The sequence below is a fragment of the Protopterus annectens genome, chromosome 7.part0 (genome assembly GCF_019279795.1).
Source record: "Protopterus annectens isolate FY-2018-M chromosome 7.part0, PAN1.0, whole genome shotgun sequence".
Taxonomy (NCBI): domain Eukaryota; kingdom Metazoa; phylum Chordata; order Ceratodontiformes; family Protopteridae; genus Protopterus; species Protopterus annectens.
Window position 1 is genome coordinate 1,198,444,902 of NC_056739.1, and position 21,923 is coordinate 1,198,466,824.

Here is a 21,923-nt window from a genome sequence, read left to right on the forward strand (position 1 = left end):
ACAAGATAAACATGTTGGTGAACCTAATGGAAATAGTGTTAATGAACAATTATATACATTATGAAGGTAACTATTATCAGCAGGTTAATGGAGTGGCAATGGGGGCATCTTGTGCCCCCATTTACGCTAACTTGATAATGAGTTACTGGGAATGTAATTACATCTTTAAAACCAAGTACTTTGAACACATTAAACTGTATACAAGATACCTCGACGACATATTTATCGTATGGGATGAGAAAAAGGACATGTTGGAATCATTTATAGGGTATATTAATAACACGGTGAGGTTTCTGAAGTTTACCTATGAAATTAGTGAGGAGGAAATATCATATTTGGATGTGAGATTAACCTATGATAAGAAGTGTGGTAAAGTAACATCTAATATTCATAGAAAACCAACGTTTTCCAACGCTTATTTGCATTACACCAGCTGGCACCCTGACCATCAGAAAAAAGCAATTGTCAAAGGGCAGATGGTCAGGGCTGCCAGAATGGTAAGTAATGATGATGATTTTGTGAAAGAACTTAAGTTTATATCCAATATGTTTCAGAATAGAGGGTATCCTGAACAGTTATGTGCCAAAATACAAAATGAGGTCTCTTACAAGAGAAGAGTAGGGTCATATCAGGCTATATTAACATCTACAGGTCTCAGTTTGATCAATACCAACCTTAATTGCGAAGAAGACAAAATGAGTGGTATTCCCTTATATATATCAGTATATAACGATTGTTTTCTGATTATTAGGGATATTATTCTGAGAAATTGGGATATTGTATGTAAAGATAAAAAAGTAGGACATTTGTTTAGGGGGGATGTGAAATTTGTGTATAAGAAAGACGCATCCTTTAAAAACAGTTTTGAGAGGTACGACAGTTCCAAAAATGAAACTACACGTAGACAGATAGGAAATTTTAAGTGTGGTCGATGTACTATATGTCCATATATTTATTGCACCTGTGAAAATATTGTTGTTAACAGTTATAGTATTAATTTAAAGGGGCATTATAATTGCTATACATCTAACGTTGTATACCTTGCTTTGTGCCAGGATTGTGACTCATTCTATGTCGGTAAGACTTCCCGACATTTTAGGGATAGAGTAAGGGAGCATCTATCTGACATTAAAAACCTCAAAACAACTAATGCACTTGCCAGGCATACAGTGGGTAATGCTGGACACAAATTTAAGTTTTGTATTATACAGAATGTAGTTTTTGATGGACAAGGTAGGGTTACTCCATTTGATTTGGATATATGTGAAATAAAATGGCAGTTACTTTTGGACGCATGCAACACTCCAGGGCTTAATGAGTGTTGTACCATCAAGCCTATTTTGAAAAGTATTATGGCCAAAGGCAGATAGTTTGTGAGAATACAATGCATAATTTTAGTTTATAGTAACTATTCTTGCAATTGCTAGGATATTTAGTATTTCAGTAGAGTTCTATTAATCTAATAACACATATATATATATGCAAACACAATTTTTTAATGATTGTTATTACGTCTTCATAACAATTATATTTATATATATATATATATATATATATATATATATAATTATGTATATATTTATTTTAGTTTTTATGTTTTCATTATGTGTTTTCATTTATTTTTCTTATCATATTGTTTCATTAAGTTTGTTCATTTTTTAGTTCATCTGTACAGTTTATATTACATTTGACAAGTTATAGGGTGGGTTATTAGTAATTTTGCATTTAATGCATTTAATTCAATTTATTTTATTTTATACATATATTTTTTTCATACTGTGTGTTTAAAAGGAATTATTGAATTTTATTGGTTCAATCACAGTTAATTGATGTAATTAGCGGTTGGGCAATGTATATTTAAGGAATGAGGTACTTGATGTTTGTTATCTGATGAAGTTCGTTATCGAACGAAACCTAGGTCATCTGTGGTTGTTTTTATCAATAAATTGGAATTGGATCGTGGTTACATCGTCTTTTTGCCTTGGATATCTTGGTGCAAGTTTTTGTAGCTGAACGACTGTTGGCGTTACTCCTGGTGACCTGGACATCCTTGTTACGTTGCTTACAGTTGTGTACTCTTACCATAAATGTAGATGTTCGAGTGTGTTCACTGTTGCAGTCTGAGTTACCCTCCCTCCTGCCCCCTCTTTTGTTTTTTCTTTGAGTATTGTCTGTTATGAGGTATTTTGGCTGCTGAGGTTTTGGGCATCTGACATCTGGGGCAAGAAAAACTGGGGTAATGGCGTCGGCTGAGGTCTTTATACTTCCTGGTGCATTGACATCAGGATAAAAGCGACCTCAGCTGACGCCCAATCCAGACTTTGGGATTCTGGCCGATCGAGGGCTGCTGCTGGCAGGAAGAACCCTACAGTCACGACTGCAACAGTGGACACACTCGAACATCTACATTTATGGTAAGAGTACACAACTCTACTTTCCTGATCCTAGTAAATATATTTCTTCAGGAATTCTTATCAGATTCTCTTAGTGATTGTCACAATATTTGCAAATAGAAATATTAACTATCATGCCAAACAACATGTATACAAAATGGTCCTCAATCTCTAACTTCATCCCTGACATCTTAGCAACCACCTTTTTTTATCTAGTCTGTTCACCCATTCTACTGGATGACGCAGTAAAGAAATATAACACTATTTTCTTGAGTACTTGGCTTTCCAAAAATAGCAGAATCCTCATGTATAAACAGACAAGGTTTGGAAAGAATGGCAAAAAATGTAAGTCTCGAAAATTACAGCTCTTTAAAGAACTCTAGAACTTCACAAAAAAGTCAGTTTTGGCAGGAAAAAACATTATAGTTGCCTTCAAAATAACAATAGGCATAATCCTAAAAAAATTATGGTTGTCCATCAATGAAATACTAAACCCATAAACAACCCTAATATTTTCCCCAACATTTATCCCATAGAAACTGCAAACCACTTCAAGTTATACTTTGTAGAACTCAGTACGTATTCTCCTTCTAATACCACTGATTCACATTTAGCCCCACTTCAAATGCTCCTTTTTACATTAAAACCTCTCCACTTCCTGTGTAGAAGAGATATTAAATAAAATTAAACCATGTTCATCTGCTGATAATATGCCTGCAGAATAATTTGAGAATGCCACCAGTTCCATTGTCTACCCAGTTTCCATTCAGATAAACGTGTCCACACAAGAATCCTCAGTTCCCTCTCTGTTGAAAATTACTATCCTTCTCCATAATGGCAGCTTAGTTACTGAAACATCTAACTGTAGACCTACTGCAATTTTATCTTCGCTATTTAAACTATTAGAAAAATGTGTTCATAAACAGCTACTTCATAACTCTTGCAAGAACAGCTCCTGACTCCCTCTCAGTATGGCTTCAACTGGCTCATAGTACAATCACTGACCTTTTCATATTTACAGATACCATCATTAGAGCCAGAGACAAAGGAAATCCTGTGTGTTTATTATTCTTAGACCTGCCTAAAGCCTTCAACACAGTTTCAGACAAAACCGCCTGTTACAAATGGCTTCCCTGGGAAAATCTACTCAGTGTTCTGTGGCTTGATAGCTATTTGTGTGATAGCCTGGTACTTACCTATGAACCTATATGTCTATCTGCCTGAGGGCATCTTTAAGCCTAGCCAGAATGTGTTGGCTTTCACCACCCCCTTAGATTAGTTCATTGTGCCTCGGTCCAACAGAGCCATTAGTTCCCTGTGCCTCTGTCCACAGAGCCACTGCAGTGATCCCCGGGGTAAATTTTCTGTTCCCCATCCACTCATCAAGGTTTCTCTTGAAGAGTGTTAGCCTCCAGGTGCATCTGCAGTTAACTCATACTGGCTCCTCTAGGCATCAAATATTGCTTGTTCATTTTTGCTTCAATAATTCCTAAACCATGCTATGTACACGGTTTTAAAAGATTTCATCTTAAAGCTTACACAATGGCAAACTCAACTGCATTAATATTTGACCTCTGTCTAGTGCAGGTAAATAGATATTAATTGTTTTTATAATATCAATTTATATAGATGTAATGTTCTCATTTTTCTAAATATCTCAACAACCAATGATACAGACAGAACTCAGCCTCATATGAAAGCTCTCCGCTAGATGAATAAAATGCTGCTGACAGTATGTGTATAACTTGAATGGTTGCAGAGATATTGTAAGTTTACAAAATATTAAAAATGTAATAGTTACTATGTTTACTGTGACTTATAAAACTCAGTTTAAGACCTAGAACCTAAAGAATACTACCACAATAAAAATAGTCTGTGCTGAAGGGTTTGCCATTTATATTTCTTACATAACCCCTATGGTTCAAGAGACATGAACATTTGTTTGAAATGTGAAGACATGATTTGATTCTGTTAAAGGGTTTGGCTCAGCCCACTCAAAGTTACAGAGCAAATTCCCTGAGGCCTGTTGGAGCTAGTGAGTTAAGAATCACTTGACACCTTTTGATTTAAGCATACCAGAGGACAAGCAATTCCATGCTTGTTGGATTACGGCAGTCCACAAATCCAGTACTGAGTGGGTGAGCATTTTAGTTGAAAGGGACATGGTGAAGCAACAAAACTTAGAGGGGGTGTGCAGGGATATTTTGCAAAAAAAAAAAAAAGATATTCTAGAGCAATTTCTTAAGGGTGTTAATGAACAATTGGCTGCATATGAAATGGAACTGGTGTAGAGAAAGAAAATCAAATTGCTCAGAGACCTGTGTGATTACCAACATAGTCAGGCATTTACCCTGTCAGCCAATCAGTGAGAAAGACGTCATCGAATGAGATTTGAAGGGGAGCAGGAAGCAGGAAAACGCCAGCAGTCTTTACATACATCAGTAGAGAGAGTGCAGCATCTTCCACGAAATACGAAAGTGATGGGGAGTATTCACATTTACCTAAAGCGGGGAATGAGAATTACATGCAAAAGACTTTTTGTAATAAAAGGGAATTCTACAAAGACAGTCGCAAAAGATCATGGAACAAACAGGACAATAACAGGGAGATTGGTTACAACTCCCGTTCATACAAATGAGGTGAATGAAATTAGTAGTCTTGGGCAGGAGACTGTGTTTTCTAATTGTGAACACAATTATGTAGTGAATTTATCAAGATGTGATTTAACAGGTGAAGACATTTTTGTTTTAAATAAAGGATTGAAATTTATTCCCTGTGTTTTGCCAAGACTATATGAAATCAAGGGGGAAGTTTTTAAATTTGTACGTAAATTGTATTTGTTGGATTATTTTAAGGGGAATAACACAAGTTGTAGTACTGAGCGATACAGTGACAATGATTCAGAATTTAGCAATGATAGTTTTCTTTTTCCTGCAATTCGGATATGGGACCCAATGTGTATTGCAAATTTAATACTGAAGGAATAGCTCCTAGAAGTGATTTTATTCCCCCATTTAGAAATGAGGCTATACCACAGTTCTCCTCTTCATTAAATTACAGTGTGGAAAAAAAAAAGAGTATAATTTGTTTTATAAAAATAATAAAGGAATTAAATATAATTTAAGTAGAAGTGAATGGCAAAGCTTGAATAATTTAAGTCAGAAGAGGGAACTTGTGTTTAAACCAGTGGATAAAAGGGGGGGGGGGGTTGGTTGTTTAACATTTTACTCAATATTTGAGAATGTGCTATAAACATTTAAATAATAGAGATATATAAGTAAAAGTGAATTTGAATGTTTATGATAAAGCTTTAGAGGAGTATAAAGAACTTTTAAGTAAAGGTTTAAGATTAAATTATTTTTCATATGAAGATGTACAATATACATTTAGTAGCAAGAATTGTTCCATTGCCTACTTTTGCATACCCAAAATTCACAAAAACTTATGGGACCCCCCAGGCCACCCCATAGTATCAGCATGTGGTTATTTCTCTCATAATATTTCATGTTTTCTGCATCAGTATTTGTTAACAAAGGTTGTTAAGTTGTCATCTTATATCAGGGATGTATTTGATTTTATGGAGAAAGTGAAAGACATGAGGTAGGGGAGTGATATGTATTTCGTATAGATAGATGTAGTTAGATACACAAATAGCAAACATATCTTTGGACTGGAGGCTTTATTGCATTTTTGGGTGATACTCCCAGTACCTAATATGTTTTAGAGTTGATTTTATTCTGTTTGAATAATAATATGTTTGAATTTAATGGGAAATTTTATAAACAGCTACAGGGAACAGCTATGGGGGCTTGCTCCCATGTACGTAAATTTATTTATGGGCATCTTTGAAGATTTGTATATTTATAACAATATTTTTTTCTATTGGACATGTTAAATACTTCAGATTCATAGATGATTTAATTTTCATCTGTAAGGGGGGGTTATGACTAGGTAACACATTTTTTGAGAGCCTACATAGAAACAGATTTGGTATCTGTTTTGATGGTTTACAGAAAGGAAAAAAAAGTTAACTATTTAGACGTAACTATTGAAGGAATGAATGATGGTAGCATCAAAACAAAAATATGTCGGAAATTTGAACATCATGATTATATCCTGCATGACTTCAGTTATCATCCCCCTCATACTCTAGAATCTGTACAAGATTGTGTAATGATAAAAAGAGTGTGAGCAGGAGATGGATAGAACTATTAAGATGTTTTGTGATAGAGGGTATAATAATTAATTAATTTGGGAAGGTGTTAGGAAAGTAAATGCAAAAAATGAAAGGTTTCACCAGTTAAGGAGGAAAGGGAGTGATAGTGTGATCAACAGAAATCTAACTCAAGATTTTATTTATTTTGTTACTAGATATACTAATTCTTGGAGAAGCTCATTAGTTTAGTTAAATATTTTTGGAATATTCTGGAGAGAGATACATCTTCTGATTTTTTTATATAATAGGAAATTGAGGTTCTTCTATATGAGAGGCAGAAGTATAAAAGACTTCTTGATACATGAGAGAGTCTGCATGCCAGTGATAAAAAGAAATAATGGGGTTGTGCAGAAGATCACCTTTCCTTGTGGAAAATGTGCAGGATGTGAGTTTGTAGTTAGACGTTTTGATAAGATTAATGGTAAAAGATTTCTAGAGCAGGGTCATTTTAGTTGTGAGAGTGAACGGGTGATATATGGACTTAGATGTCCATGTGGAAAATTTTATATAGCGCAAAGCAAAAGGAGTTTTTCTATTGCGTTGAAGGAACATATTAGGGACATCAAAAAAGCTAGAAAGATCAGTCCAGTGGCTGTACATTTTCAGCAATCTCACAATGGGGATCCATCTGGGTTGCAGGCAATTATTTTGGAACAGGTACAAAATTAATATTTACTTCCATGTGATATAAAGAATAAACTACATAAAAAGAGTCATTTTTTTTAAAGTTTAATACTCTTTTTCCTGTAGGTCTCAATAGGGAATGTAATTGTGTTTTTTGTAAATGAGAATTTTTTTTAATTGTTATATTGTTTGATTGGTGAATCGGGGGGTGTATATGTAAGGAGTGTATGGAACAATGGAAGTTATACTCTGTAAAGGCTTGTTTTAGCCAAGGCACTAAGAGAATTGCATTTTTTTTTAATTTTATTAAAGTGTTTTGCATTTTTGTATCACTGGCCTTATTTTTGTGATTTTATAATTTGGATTCATAATTTGCTTTGGTGGACTTCACAAGAAGTCTTATTTGCTTGTTTAAGCTGAGGAGGGAGTGTTTCCAGTTTAGGGCTCACTCCTACTGATTCTTAGACAGCAATTTCTTACTCTTGTTGTAAAGCCTGTTCATGGCAGTTGTCCACCAGGCAGGTTTCCTCTTCTTTGAGGAGCTTGTTTTGCTCCTATCAGATACAGCCAAGTCAATGCAATTATACAGGTGTTTGTATAAAGCATTGGTGTAGAACTCGGCATAGTTGCCAGCTCTATCTGAGGAGGGAGGTGTAGTGAAGCTATTTATACTATCCTCTAAGAGGTTATTATCTGCTTTGGAGAAGATTTTTAGTTTATTTGCTGCTGGGGGGTCAGGTGTGGTAGTTACTTCGAATGAGACTGATTTGCAGTCAGTTCTCACCAGGGAAGATCGCACATTGTGTGTGCTATAGTGGTCCCCCATATTGGTAAGCACCAGATCCTGGATGTTGGCACCCTTTGTGGGGGTATCAACAAGCTGGTCCAGGGAATTGGAGTTAACGAATCAAGGAACCTTTTGGCAAGTGATTTTGAGCATGAGTAATTTACCCAGTTAATGGATGGGTAGTTAAAGCCACACAAAACCAAGGTGTTTGGGTGTATATTGAGAGACTCAAGTCAATCCAAATAGGCAGAATGGGTGTCCTGATTCATGGAGGGGGTCCTGTAGCTGGCAATGACTTGAATAAGTGTCCTACCAACAGTTAATTGCACATGAAGTATCCCCAATGTATCATACTGTTTAACCAATCTGGAGGTGTATTGATCTTTAATGAATATTGATACACTACCTCCTTTAGTTTTCATGTCTTCAGTTTGTGGTCTGAACATATGGAAGGAGCTATAACCCAGTATCGCTGGGGTGCTCTCCACAGCCTTTAACCAGGTCTGTGTGATTTCACAAATGTCTGCGTCTTCCAAGGTGAGGAGTGCTTCCAGTGAGTGCAGCAGCATAACCTTGAGGTTGTTTTTAATGGAGTTTTTATGATGGGAATTTTGTCCTTGAGACACTGCCTAAAAAGGGCATTATGGGAGTGGCAAGAGCCTTAGCCAGTAGCCGAAATCCCAGGGGTGACAAATGAAGACCCTCTCTGGCAAAGTATCTAGGGCTGTCGATCATGTCATCCCAGGCTGACAGAAACCGGATCCCCTTAGAATGACACCAGAAACTTAGCCAATTATTGAAGTCAATCATTTTCTGTTTGCAGTGAGGCATCATCCAAGGTCAAGGCAAAATGCTGCTTAAGGCTAGGGACATACCTGCCTGAGACACATAATCCGAGAGCTCAGCTAAGATAAGACAAGATTCCTGTAGAACTGGTTGACTTCTTCTCCTTTAACATCTGTGGTTGGAGCATTAACTTGTATTACTGTCATGCTAAAAAAATTGCCAACTTGAGGCCTGATTGTGATCATTCTGTTATTTTTAAGTGGCAAGTTAGCACTGACTTTGATACCCTTTTACTGACTACAAGGATACCAAATTTCTTCTGCAGGATCCTTGTCCATGATAGAAAAATGACCTATTCCAATACATTTTAGTTCACCAGTTCTTGGAATATCAGTCTTTATTCTTGTCAGTTCATTTTTAACAATATCAAATTCTTACATTTGGTATTCTAATAAGATGTATTTTTTTTTTGCAACATCAGGTCTTCCTTTCATCGCTGTGCCCCTCAGCAGGTGGTTGTCCTCAGAGCTTTAATCCGTTCATGTAAGAGCTTCTAACACTACTTACATTTGTCCTTCATTCTTAACCAGGTATGCACCTTGGTCTTTTGATGACATTTCTACATGTCCATGGAAGATTTTGTCCATAGGTTTTTCTTGGTAAAAATAATAGACTGGATTGCAATTAACTTCTTCAGTAGACTGGATTAAGTCTAGTTTCCCTGCTTTGACCTGCATGGTATTATCTGTAGTTTCACTGAAATGCTCACGTTTCTTCATTATAACCATGTAATGCTCCAGAACAGGATTCTTAGTAAACAGGGCTACCTTAACAGGTTAAAAGTTTGCAAAAACATGTCAGACTCTAGAAACGCTCATTTATTAAAAGGTTAGAAGTTTGAAAAAGATCTGTTTTATAAAAGCTGGTGAAGCTATGCCACCCATTAATGCTCTCATCAGACTCTCTCCTGAGTATCAAATATATTCTGTTTCCCTTTGGGGGCGTTGATGCTTATTTTCCCAGCAAACTGGAGTAAGCTTGAAAATTTAGAAAGTCTGTAAGCATTCAGAGATGTTTCATGACTGTGCTTTGTAATCTTGAATCTGATAGCATCAACAATTTCTTATCCTTTCCTACCTCTTAGTTTCACTTTTGCCTGATAGTTTCAGCATTCCATTGGCTCCCCCTTAGATAAGATTTTCTTTGATAGGAACACACTCAGTTGATCTCTGATTGTTTACTTTTTGCTCTGTAACTTCCAGGCGGACCATTTTTCTAGCACTCGGCTGTTTCTGCCTGTCTTTGATTTTTCCTCATTTGGGCCATAGCAGAACTGAAAGACAGATTTTTGTAAGTATAGATGAATGTGTATGCCATAAGAAATGGAAAGGGTAAAAATGCTTTTTCAGAAAAGGAATGTAGATGCTTTGACACTTTAACATTTCAGTCTAAGTAACATTAAGGATTTCTTGGTCCCAGCGTGAACATAACTGGCAACTGCATTGTGATTTCTTTGGAAAGTTTTGGGGTCACTGAAGGGATGAAGATTAAATAAATCTTCAGACTGGGACAGTTAAAGCTTTAATGATGGTTTAATTATATAACATTGCTAGAAAAAATTCTTAATTATATTTCTGCAGTGATTGATTAAGCTGTGCATAAAATTTGCAATTAAGCAACTACATTTTACATACATACTTGAAGTATTTCAGGCATGGGCAATAATGCTCTTGTTGCCTGCCATATACCAAAACAGTCATTTCCATAGTAAGTGTCCAAGGTGTTCTTAACTAGTGCTTGCTTTAATATAATTTGGTTGTCTATTCCAGGAGTCAGTTCTCTCTCAGAGAACCAATTATTACATCTCTCATTCCTACATAATTTCCTATACAGGTTATCAGATGCTTCTCTACTACCTTTTGATAACTCCAAGTATTCCCAGAGGAAGCTATGTGTGTTTACCTTATATACCTGATAACTCCCCTTGTAGAAATCTGTATAATCATTCATAATAAGTTTAACATTCATATCCATGGACATCTTGGGTATATTTTTGCTGCACACTTTGAGTTACTCATCCTACTTTTCTTATAATGTTTTTTGTGTTGTTCCATACTGTAGTTTGAGTCTAATGTGATCCCCAGTCAGTTTTCTGATCTTCAGCTGTGATCACCAGAGGTTTATGTTGGGGAGCTCACCATTTCACTAGGGATGAACATGCGGTGTCTGATTAGGCCCCAATACCCTTTCCTTACTCTACCTGAGTTACATGCAGGCCGCACTTGTATATGATTGTGTAAATGTCTGTTGGTGAAATGGTTTACTATCAAAATTGTGCAAATTGAGTTTGGGATTAATGACTTACTCAAACTGAAATGCCGAAAATGTGCACACCGTTTGCTCATAATTCCAAATGTGGTAATGTCAGTATGCCGAATTCGGCATTATAGACATTACCTGACTTACCTGGATGTTTTGAGATGTAATACCAACATTTTGACCCTGCTAATTACATATTCTAACTCTGAGATTGCATTTCAGTGAGGAAGAGGGTACTTTCCTCATCCTCACTGTAGTGCGATCCAATTGTAAACCGCAATGCTCAAAACCACGACTGCAAGCAATGTGTTGTAATTTCGGAGGTGATGGGATTTCCACTGCCAATTTTAAATTTTTGCACCTTTATCCTCGACCTTATGAGTGACAGTAAGGTGAATTTCAAACATTTGATAGTAAACCTGGTTAAACATGTGTTTGCCAGTGTTAAGCCATTTGCCAGAACGAAGTCCAGAATGGTCTCCCCCTAACTACTTTTGTTGCAGCCATATGGACCCAGGCAATTATCATATTCTGTTCCGTCTCTGACCCAATATGAGCATTCAGGTAACTCATTACATGCATACTTAGGGATATGCAATACCAGTTACTGCTTTACATTCACTCAAAACTCTGTCTGCAAAAAGCCAAAAATAAACTAATGAGCGTTCTACACTTAAACCCTAAAACTGAGTACCACTACATAACCATAGGCAATGCTAACTGCTTCCAGTTATGTCAAATAAATGTGCCCATATACTATTTGACCATGTTAACCAAAACAATTTGGAACAAACAGTACAAAATCTGTCTAGGAGTAGAAATTCCTGAATGAATATAAACTACTATAAAAAAACTTCTTCAAAAATTAAAACCTTGCTCTAACGCCCCTGATGAAATACCCTCCTTGCTTCCTAAAGATAGCTGCAGAAGCCGTTGCCTACCCTATCTGCATCATAATAAATTGATCTATTTCTGAATGCCATGTTCCCCAGATCTGGAAAAAGGCCTACATTATCCCACTCCATAAAGGGGGCAATAATAATGATATCTCCAGCTTCTGTCCCATCACTATCCTATCCCCCATTTCTAAGCTTCTCGTAAAATGTTTCCAGCTACAATTCCTACCCTATCTTATAAATAATAATCTTCTTATTCCTACTCAAGACAGATTCCACCCTGGTCATAGCACCACCACAGCTCTCCTCTCCTTCTTGGAAACTGTAAACAAAGCCCGTGACTCTAGTCTCATTGTTTCCACCCTCCTCCTGGACCTCTCTAAGGCCTTTGACACCATCTCTCATAGCCTCCTTCCTACTAAACTCTCTAAACTAAATCTATCCCAGTCCTCTATTAACTGGTTTACCAGTTACCTATCAAATAGGCAACAGGCAGTTAAGTGGAAAAAAGCTATTTCACCCTTCACAGGTGTACCCCAAGGCTCAATTCCTGGACCCCTTCTATTTAATATTTTCATTAATGACTTCTACCAGGCCATCCCTAACACTAACCTCATCCAATACGCAGATGACTCGACAATAATCTGCTCTGCTTCCTCCATTTCTACAGTAATGAAATTAACCCAGGATGCATTCTCCACTACAGAACAATGGATGCTAGAGAACCATCTAGTACTAAATGCTTCTAAGACTAAACTAATGTTATTTTCCCCCTCTAAAAGTATTACCCTAGACAAACATTCTTTCTCTATTACCAGCAAAAATAACACTTCTCTTGAAATGGTCTCCACTGCCAAACTTGTAGGTATCTTAATTGATGATCAACTAAAGTTTGATAACCATCTGCAGGCAAACCTCAAAAAACCTCATAAAAAAATAGGCGTGCTTTATTGCCATTACCGTTTCATCTCTCCCCTCACCAGGCTCATTCTTGCTAATACTTACCTCATCCCTTCCCTCCTGTATGGGGCCTCTATCCTTACCAATCTGCAATCCTCCCTCAAATCAAAACTCTCCTCCTGTTACTATAAAAATCTCAAAATTTGTAACTGGCCACAGATCCAATACCCATCACCGCACCTCCCTACATCAATTGAATTGGCTTGAACTGCCCAAGTATCTTACCTATGCGCAACTCATCCAAGCACACAAACTTATCTTTATTCCCTCTCTCTGCCCCCCCTCGACTCGACCTTTAAAATGTATCTTCCTAACAGATGCCTATGTTCCAACCTACAAAATCTAATAGAACTGCATAAACCCACCTGACCATCTGGCAAACATCTTCTTTCCTTCTGCCTCGCACGCCACTGGAACTCTCTCCCACCTCTCATCCATACCACTACAGTCTCTCTATCTTTAAATCTCTTCTCCACTCACACCTAACGTCACAATGGGAATGCTCTTGCTCTCATCCTACATAACATCCCTAACTATAATTTCTTCCTATTTCAAGCATATCTGCTACTTGCCTCTTCAGCAACTGACATGCTTTAGTCCTCCTTAAATCATTTAATGGAGTCTTTATGCATTTGTTACAGCAAATGCCAGTTTATTTAATTATTGTTAAAACTGTGATATTTTATTTCTGAATTCTCATTAGCCTTTTGTATCTTAGAAATTTACAATTATTATTTTGTAGTTTTTGTATCTTAAAATTTTACAGTTGTTATTTTGTAGTACTATTATTTACTAATTGTATTCCTGGAGCTTTTCTCCCCAGGACTCCATTGAAAATGGGCTCCTCGTGGCCCATTGAACCATCCTGGTAAACAAACTGCAAATAAATAAATAAATAAATAAATTATACTGAAAACCTATGATCTAGCTACTTTTTACACAGTTATATCTTCTGAAATTAAAATGGATCACAATAACATGCTATATGATATTAGATACCACCAAAGCCAAGTTTGGGGCTAACATAGCTACCCAAGGCAAAGAAAATCACAAGGGATTTTTTAATTGTGTTAGTAATCTTCAAAGCACAATGCAGCAATCCACTGAGCTAATTGTGAACAATGTTACCTACACTTAGGCTGAAGATAAAGTGAACCTACTGGCTGATAAATTTACCTCTAACTTTACTCCTCTATTCCCTCCATCTGTCTCAGAAGATATACTTGAAACTGGCTCACCACCAACTATCACACAAGACCAAATCCTAAAATTGCTATTGAAAGCTAAAAATACTGCATTGATGGGTCCTGACAGTCTCCCTGGATGCATCTTAAATAGCATTAAGCATGATTTAGCCACACCCATAATAATGCTGTTTAGCCTCTGCCTCAGTACAGATGTGGTACCGAGTGAATGGAGAACAGCTACAGTCATTCTCCTGTGTAAGAGAGGACCTTCCAGAGACGCAAGCAATTACAGACCAATAAGTCTCACCAGCCTCATATGCAAAGCCATGAAAAAAATTTATCAATCCAGACATAGGAACCTCCAAACACTTAGCTCATCTAAGTCTGGATTCATCAAGGGCAGGTCATGCTTACTCAGCCAGGTGGATTTTTTGAAAAGGTCAACAAAGCAATGGATGAAGCCAGAATGGTACACACCACATACCTCAACCTGACCAAAGCTTTTGACACAATTCCTCACTCAGACACAGTAGAAAAGCTGAATAAACTGGGAATAAACTCTTATGTCACACACTGGATTGTCAAGTGGCTCACAGACAATATGCAGACAATCGAAATAGGGGAGGTTTACCTCCAGAAAGAGACCAGTCATCAGTGGAATCACCCAGGGTTCAGTAATGGGACCTCTCTTGTTTGGCATCTACTTTTCTGAAGTAAAAGCCAATACCAAAGGGCTCTAGCTGACTTTGTTTGCTGAAGACTGCAATCTAGAAGCAGTCATTGAATCCTCAAATGACTTAGCCATCCTGCAGGAAGGTCTGTCCCAAATAAATAACCAGTGCCAAAATCATAGACTGAAACTAAAGGCCAAAAAATGCACTATTGTATCCTTTAGGAAGTCATCTACCCCAGGGAACTACCACAGTGATAATACATCCCCAAGAGTTGATCCCATTGTACAGGATTTGGGAACTTATGTGGGCATTGACCTAACTTTTAACCAGCATGTGTCTATTTTTATAAGAAAGCCCTCCTATTATGTACAGCTTATAAACAAAGGGGTTATGTCTAGATCTAGGGATGTCATTTTCCCCGTTTACTGAGCAGTCATTAGGCCAGTCATTGAATACAATTCCCCCTTTGGCATGTATCTGTCCAGACATATGCAACAACTGCAGCACTTACAGAGATACATACCTTAGAAGGATACAATGCCTAAACAACATGTCCTATATGGACTGACTCTGTAACTATATTTGATATCCTACAGACTGCTAAGAGGTGACTTGTGTCTGGCATACAAGGCATCCTTAAACCCATTACTGATAGATTTACTGCACATCAAGTGGCATCAGAAATAGTCTAGGGATCTAAACCTCTTCTACAACATCAACAGAATAGTTTGGAAGGGCAATTACATCTCATAGATGATTCTGTTACTGTGGAACATACTCCTTATCTACGTAAAACAAAGTTCATCCCTGTCCATATTCAAGTGCAACTTAGATCTATGGATGGAAAAACAGAAAATTTACCACAGGACTGTACTACTAATGGACAGAGGCAGCTCACAAATGCTTTATCCCATTCATGGGTCCCCTCAGATTATCTATGGTATGATCCTAGTTATTCTCATTATGGGTAATATATAATTATTGACCATGGGATGGTAAGGCCAATCTCTAACCAAATGGATTAGGTTAATTTGAACAAAAAAGGGAAACTGGCTAGGTTTAAAATGGCCCACCATAACAGATATAGTATCAGCGAACATGTAAAATATAAAATAGTAAGAGTTTTACAGTAAGAAAAAGGAATAAAGCTGTTAAAAGAAATGAATAGATTAAAAAGGATTAGCAAGATGGAACATCTGTAAAACATAGCTATTATTCATGGGCATAGAAGGGGGAAGTGATAGGAATATGAGAAACATGGAGAAATGTCTAATGGCAAAACAAATTGATAATGGCAGTCATACAGACTAATATTCATAAAGGAATAGATGAGGAAGAGAAATGATAAGACAAAGGACAGCTGAAAAAGACAATCAGCAGATTTAAACCACAGAAAAAAGAAGAGATCAGAAGAATTCATGCTTAGATCAGGAAATGATGTATTAAGGCTAATCTAGTTCAAGTTAAAAATAAGAAAAAGGGAAATAGAAGAAATGGGGAAACATAAGGTTAAAGAAGCATAGTCTTTACAACAAGAGATTTAGAGATAGCATATGAAATTGATCCTTCTAATTTGAAAATGTAGTAAATTTGGGTGGGGGATAATGCAACCATGACATTAGGCTTTGCAAAAATTCAAGAAACTATACTTGTTATTTTACAATGAATAACAGCAATTTACTTTGCTAATTTGGCAGAATATTTAAAAGTGAACAGTTGTTTAGACTGTATGTATGGAAAGTATTTTAGAAAAAAAAAATAATTTCAAATGATGACTTGTGACAGTACGAGACAAAGTTAGGTATAGTATATAAAGTAATGAAATGGGTAGAAAGAACGAACTATGGGGAAATGGTATGCTAAAGAAGATGGCAAAAATGAGGGAATAAAGAGAAAAACTTCTGTTAAAGGGAAGGAACTCTAAATTCAGTAAATATAAATAAGACTATGTATTCTCTATGGAGTATAGTGATGCAGGCAAATGAGGGGCAACTCTAATCTTCATGTATAGTGTTCCAAAAATGTTTATAGAAACTCAATGAAAATTAAGAAATTCATTAAAATTTCTTAAAAAAATTGATACAAAGCAAATACCAATGAATGACATTGTTTGATAATGTAACCCACAATGCAAACAAATGTATGGTCCAGCAATAGTTTATATAAAGTGTTCTTAGTAAAATAAAACAGTTTGATTTGGAAATTTACTTACTACAGTGGTGTAATGACAAGATATGTAAGTGACTCTAAAGAAATACGGAAATAACAGAATGAAGCAATGTGGATATTAACATGAAACAGCAAGCAAGGATAAATAAAACCAAAAAAAAAAACTCGAGGCCACTGTAAGTTTAAGCGCTTTCATTCATTTAATACAGAACTTCTTCAGAAACAATTCCATTTCATATACATCTTACATTTATACTCACACCAATTATCTAATCATTCTCTTGGACCAATCATTCTTTTGTTAACCTCAATTGGATAATTGAACCCTTATACAGAAAAACTTTCCATACATTCATCTTACATTTGAAAAAACACACTGTAGAAAATGAACCATAAAACATTAATTATCAGAAATCATACGTTACTAAAATGTGTCTAAATCAAATAAAATACTTTTTGTGCAAACATTTTTAAACTTTAAGAAGCACTTAATAGAAATGTTCTCATTGATGCCAGGTGTGACATCAGCCCTTAAAAATATCTGCCATTTCAGTTCTAAATACTCAAGGTATGCATTGAATTTGTCAACAAATCTTGCATTGTTCACATTTTCTAACACCATGAACTGAAATTTCTTAAATTTTGTACAAGTTAAAGAATGCCTGTCTAATGCATTATTAATGTCCTTCTTTTTTATACATGTTCTCTAATTCTACTATTTAATTTTCGAATAGTTTTCCCTATATAGAAAGATTTACACGTAGAACAAATAGCAGCATAAACTAATCCTTCAGTACAACAGGAATATATATCTCTTGCAGTGTATTGTATAAACAATATTATGCTCAAAATAAAAACTGTTCATGGATAAAATATACCTACATTGTGAAAAATGATTACATGCAAACATCCCTAACTTAACCCTAGTATTCATCGTCCTAATACTTGATACATTTTCCAAGAAACCTTTTAGGTTTCTGTTTTTTTATAAATGAACTTGGGTTTATCACCAATAATTTCACAAAGCTCTTGGTTTCCTATTAAAATTTTCCAATTGTTGGTAATTATTTGTTTGATTTTAGTGCCCTCAATACTGAAAGGAACTGGAAAAGAGCACCTGAAACCACTCTATACTTCTCATTTGCTAGTACTAAACCCATTTTTAATAATGGGAGGGAATTTAGTATATCTTTGTTTTCCCACCTCATTAGAAATGGTCTTTAATTTCTGAAGGGGATGACCTCTTTCTACAAAAAGTTCTATAATTTGGTTGGTCTCCTCCACAAATATCTTATCATCGCTGACTAACCGAATAAGTCTAATAATCTGTTCTCAAAATACGTTAAACTTCATATAGGCAGGATGGAAACTGTCAAAACAAAGATAGTTATTGGTAAATGTGTTTTTTTTTTGTAGATGTTACTTGAAAAGGATTTTTATACAACATTTATGTCAACTTTGATGTCTAAAAAGTGTACTGAGCTGCCATTTTCTACCAGAGTAAAATTAACCCAAGGGATACTGTTATTAATTTCCTGTAAAAAAATTCATTAGTGCATCAATATTACTAGCCCAAATAAAAAATAAATCATCAATATATCTTTTATAGTACTTAATATGCTTATATGATGACATCTTGGCTAGATATTCTTCCTACCACCAGCAGAGGACTAAATTAGCAAAGGTAGGGGCTACTTCAGCCCCCATTGCTATACAACTTTTCTGTTGGAAAATATTATCATTGAACAAGAAAAAAATGTTCTTAAGCATTGATTCAATCTGTTGACAAATAATGCTTGTGTCCAGTCCATGGCCTTGGCAATATTTACTAAGGTATAGTCTAACAAAATTCACACCTTCCTCTTGATCTATAGAGGTATATAAAGAGGTAATGTCCATAGTACACAAGACTTTCTTCCCCTGTAAAATTGTAATTTTTTTTTAATGTGTCTAAGAAGATCCAAGAATCTTTCAAATAGTGTTTGCTCTTCTGAACTATGGGGTTTAATAATTTGTCTGAACATGTAGAGATCTTATAAGGTGCTGACACAATGGACCTGAATGGAGGTTGTTCAATAGTCTTATGAATCTTGGGTATACCAAAAAATACGCTAACTGTGTTTCTTCTACCATAAGAAACTCAAAAAGATCCAGGCCAATGTATCCCTGATGTAATAAATCTAATAAACAAAGATCTATATTTTTATAGATGTATCTTACAAAATCTTTGGACACTTTTTGATAATTAGAGGTGTCACTTAATAAGCTATATATAGCTTCATTGTATTGATCACTCTCCATTATGACAATAGCCTGCCCTTTGTCTGCCTTCATGAATCTAATACCATTATAATTGCCTAACTGCTTGAGTGCTGAAATTTCTTCTCTGTTTAAATTGCAGTACTGTTGTTTGGACTGCCTTTCTGTATTTTTTAATAAATGGTGTAAATCAGCTTCCACTGTGGAAGAAAAAAACATTTTTAAAGCTACATTCGTGAATGTCTACATCATTCAAAATGTATTTCAAATTTAACTTTCTAGTGTATAACTTAAAATCTATTACAGTATCAACCAAGGAAGCCTTGTTGGCTGGTAAAAAGGAAAACCCTTTTGACAATATTTTCAACTTAGCTTTAGAAAAAGCTCTTTTACTTAAATTAAACACATGACAGTCTCTTTCTAGCATCCTTTGTTCTTCCCTTTTTTCTTTGTTGCTACTGTCAGCGCCTCTTGGTTTGGAGGTAAACTGTTCATTTCTGTTACTGATGGAAAAAAAGTAGTAGAAGAAGACAGTTTACTTGCTTCACTTATTTCACTAGATTGACTGGAAAGAATGTCTCTTAGTTGTTCTCCAGACTCACAGTTAGCAATTTCGTCAGTCTCTGAATAATAAAAAGAACAAAGTCTATCTAAATGTTTGTTCCTATGATTTTTGTGTTGAAAATTGCTGGAATCAATATGATTAAACTTCTGCTTTTTCTTTTTAATTAAAAAAAGCTTGCCCCAGCTGGTAGCTTTTTAAGTCCCTTAATATTTTTTTCTTTTTCTTGTTGGTAATACTGTCTACTAGCCTTTCACTTTTCTCATACAAATTATGATATAAATGTTGAAAGGCCTGAAAATCTGCATGCTTATTTAATTTAGCATTCATACCCTTAATTTGCTCTTTGAGAAGCCTAATTTTCTCTGAATTCCAGTTAATTAAGGCTTTGAGCACCTCAAGACCAGCTGTATTATACAAGTCTTTGATGTCATTATAAATTTTGTCTTTAATGGTGATGCAGTTGGGAAACATAACCATAACAGCACCACTTGCAGCTCAACATATTTATTTAAATAATGATTTTCAAGTATCAAACTTTTGAGCTAAAATACTTTCTTTTGTGGCTCAAAAAAACAGGCTTTAAAGTCAAAAGACATATAGCAAGATTGTACAGACCTTTTATTATGTCCCGGTGAATAAACTTCCTTAAAAGGATTATAGTCTGCCCCCTGCAAAAACCTAGAGAAGGTCTGTTTGGAACCATTAGTTTCTGCAGCTACCACTGTCCCCTCCTCTGATGATGAAGAGAAAAATGCATTGGAACTTTCACAACGCTGTTGCAGTGCTCCAAAACTCCCTTTTGTCCATTGAAGCACAGTTTGCATGTGCTCAGTAACATCAGCCAGATTCTTAGTAAGCTTGGCAACTTCTCCGGGGGTGGGATGAATAGTAAGATTGTTAGCTTTTTCGTTGGTATTCATGCTGTAGACCAAATCCTCTGCCTCTTGTAAAATACAACTGGATGCCAGGAATTCTCCGCAAGCCACCAGGGAAACCAAAATGACATCAGACCAGTATGTTACACTGAATGAAAACATGGAGTGTACCAAAAAAGTTAGTGGAAATGACTTGGACTGATGATACTTATTATCTGTAAATAGTAAGTGATAAGTTGGGTAGAAAACAGAGTCTGCTGTGTAGTAGAGAAGAGGAATATATTACATTATTTTATACTCCTGTTAGGTTTAGGTGTCCTACCAGTGACTAAGAAAATGTGTGAGTGTGGGGCAGGTGGAGTGGTATCTGCAAAAAAATAATTCACAATCTTTACAAAAGTAAAGAGTTTGTGTGTTTGTGTATTCATTGTTTACTAGTAAAGCACAAAAAATGATAGTAATTTACATAAAACAAATGGAATAATTAAAAATAAATAAATAAATGACACACGATTCAGAGATACTCAAAGAAAGTGGCCCAAAGGGAGTTGATATAATAATTACAGTGTATTCCTCACAGACACGAGGTACAGGGTTTGATTCATACCTTTGAAAGGGAAAATTAGCTAGCTCATTAAAATGGCCCACAAGTACAGCTAGCCTAGTAACCTATGAAGGAGCTATATGTAAGACTGCCATTCCTAGGCAGGTGATTTGGAAGGGTCAAACATTTGCACACACCTCTATTTCCCAGATATTTGAAAGGCATACTTGTGCACTGATGGATGGTACTAGGAGATCATGTGGCACGCAGCAATGAAATACAAACTGCAAAGGCTAAGGAAGAGAGAACTTTTTTACATGAGTTCTCAATAATGTTACCTTACTGTTTTACGCTTAGCTAGATCTAAGTGAGGAAGCAGAATCACAGGTACATATTTTGTGTGTAAATGTAGGCATACTCTTTGTGCTGTAACCTGAAGAAAAGTCAAGCAAGAAGAATGCCTGCTCCTCTTACTGGTACAGGTAGCCAAAAATTCCTTTTTCAAACTTGTGTAGGTCATGGGTGGCAGAGGCATAACAGAATATTTTTCTATGGTTTGTAAAATAGTAATTATTAGCTGTAGGGGCACTAACTATTGTGGAAAAGCAGCACCCTGTTTGCCGAATGAAAATGTCTTATGCTGCAGCATTGTCAAGGTATCATAACAAG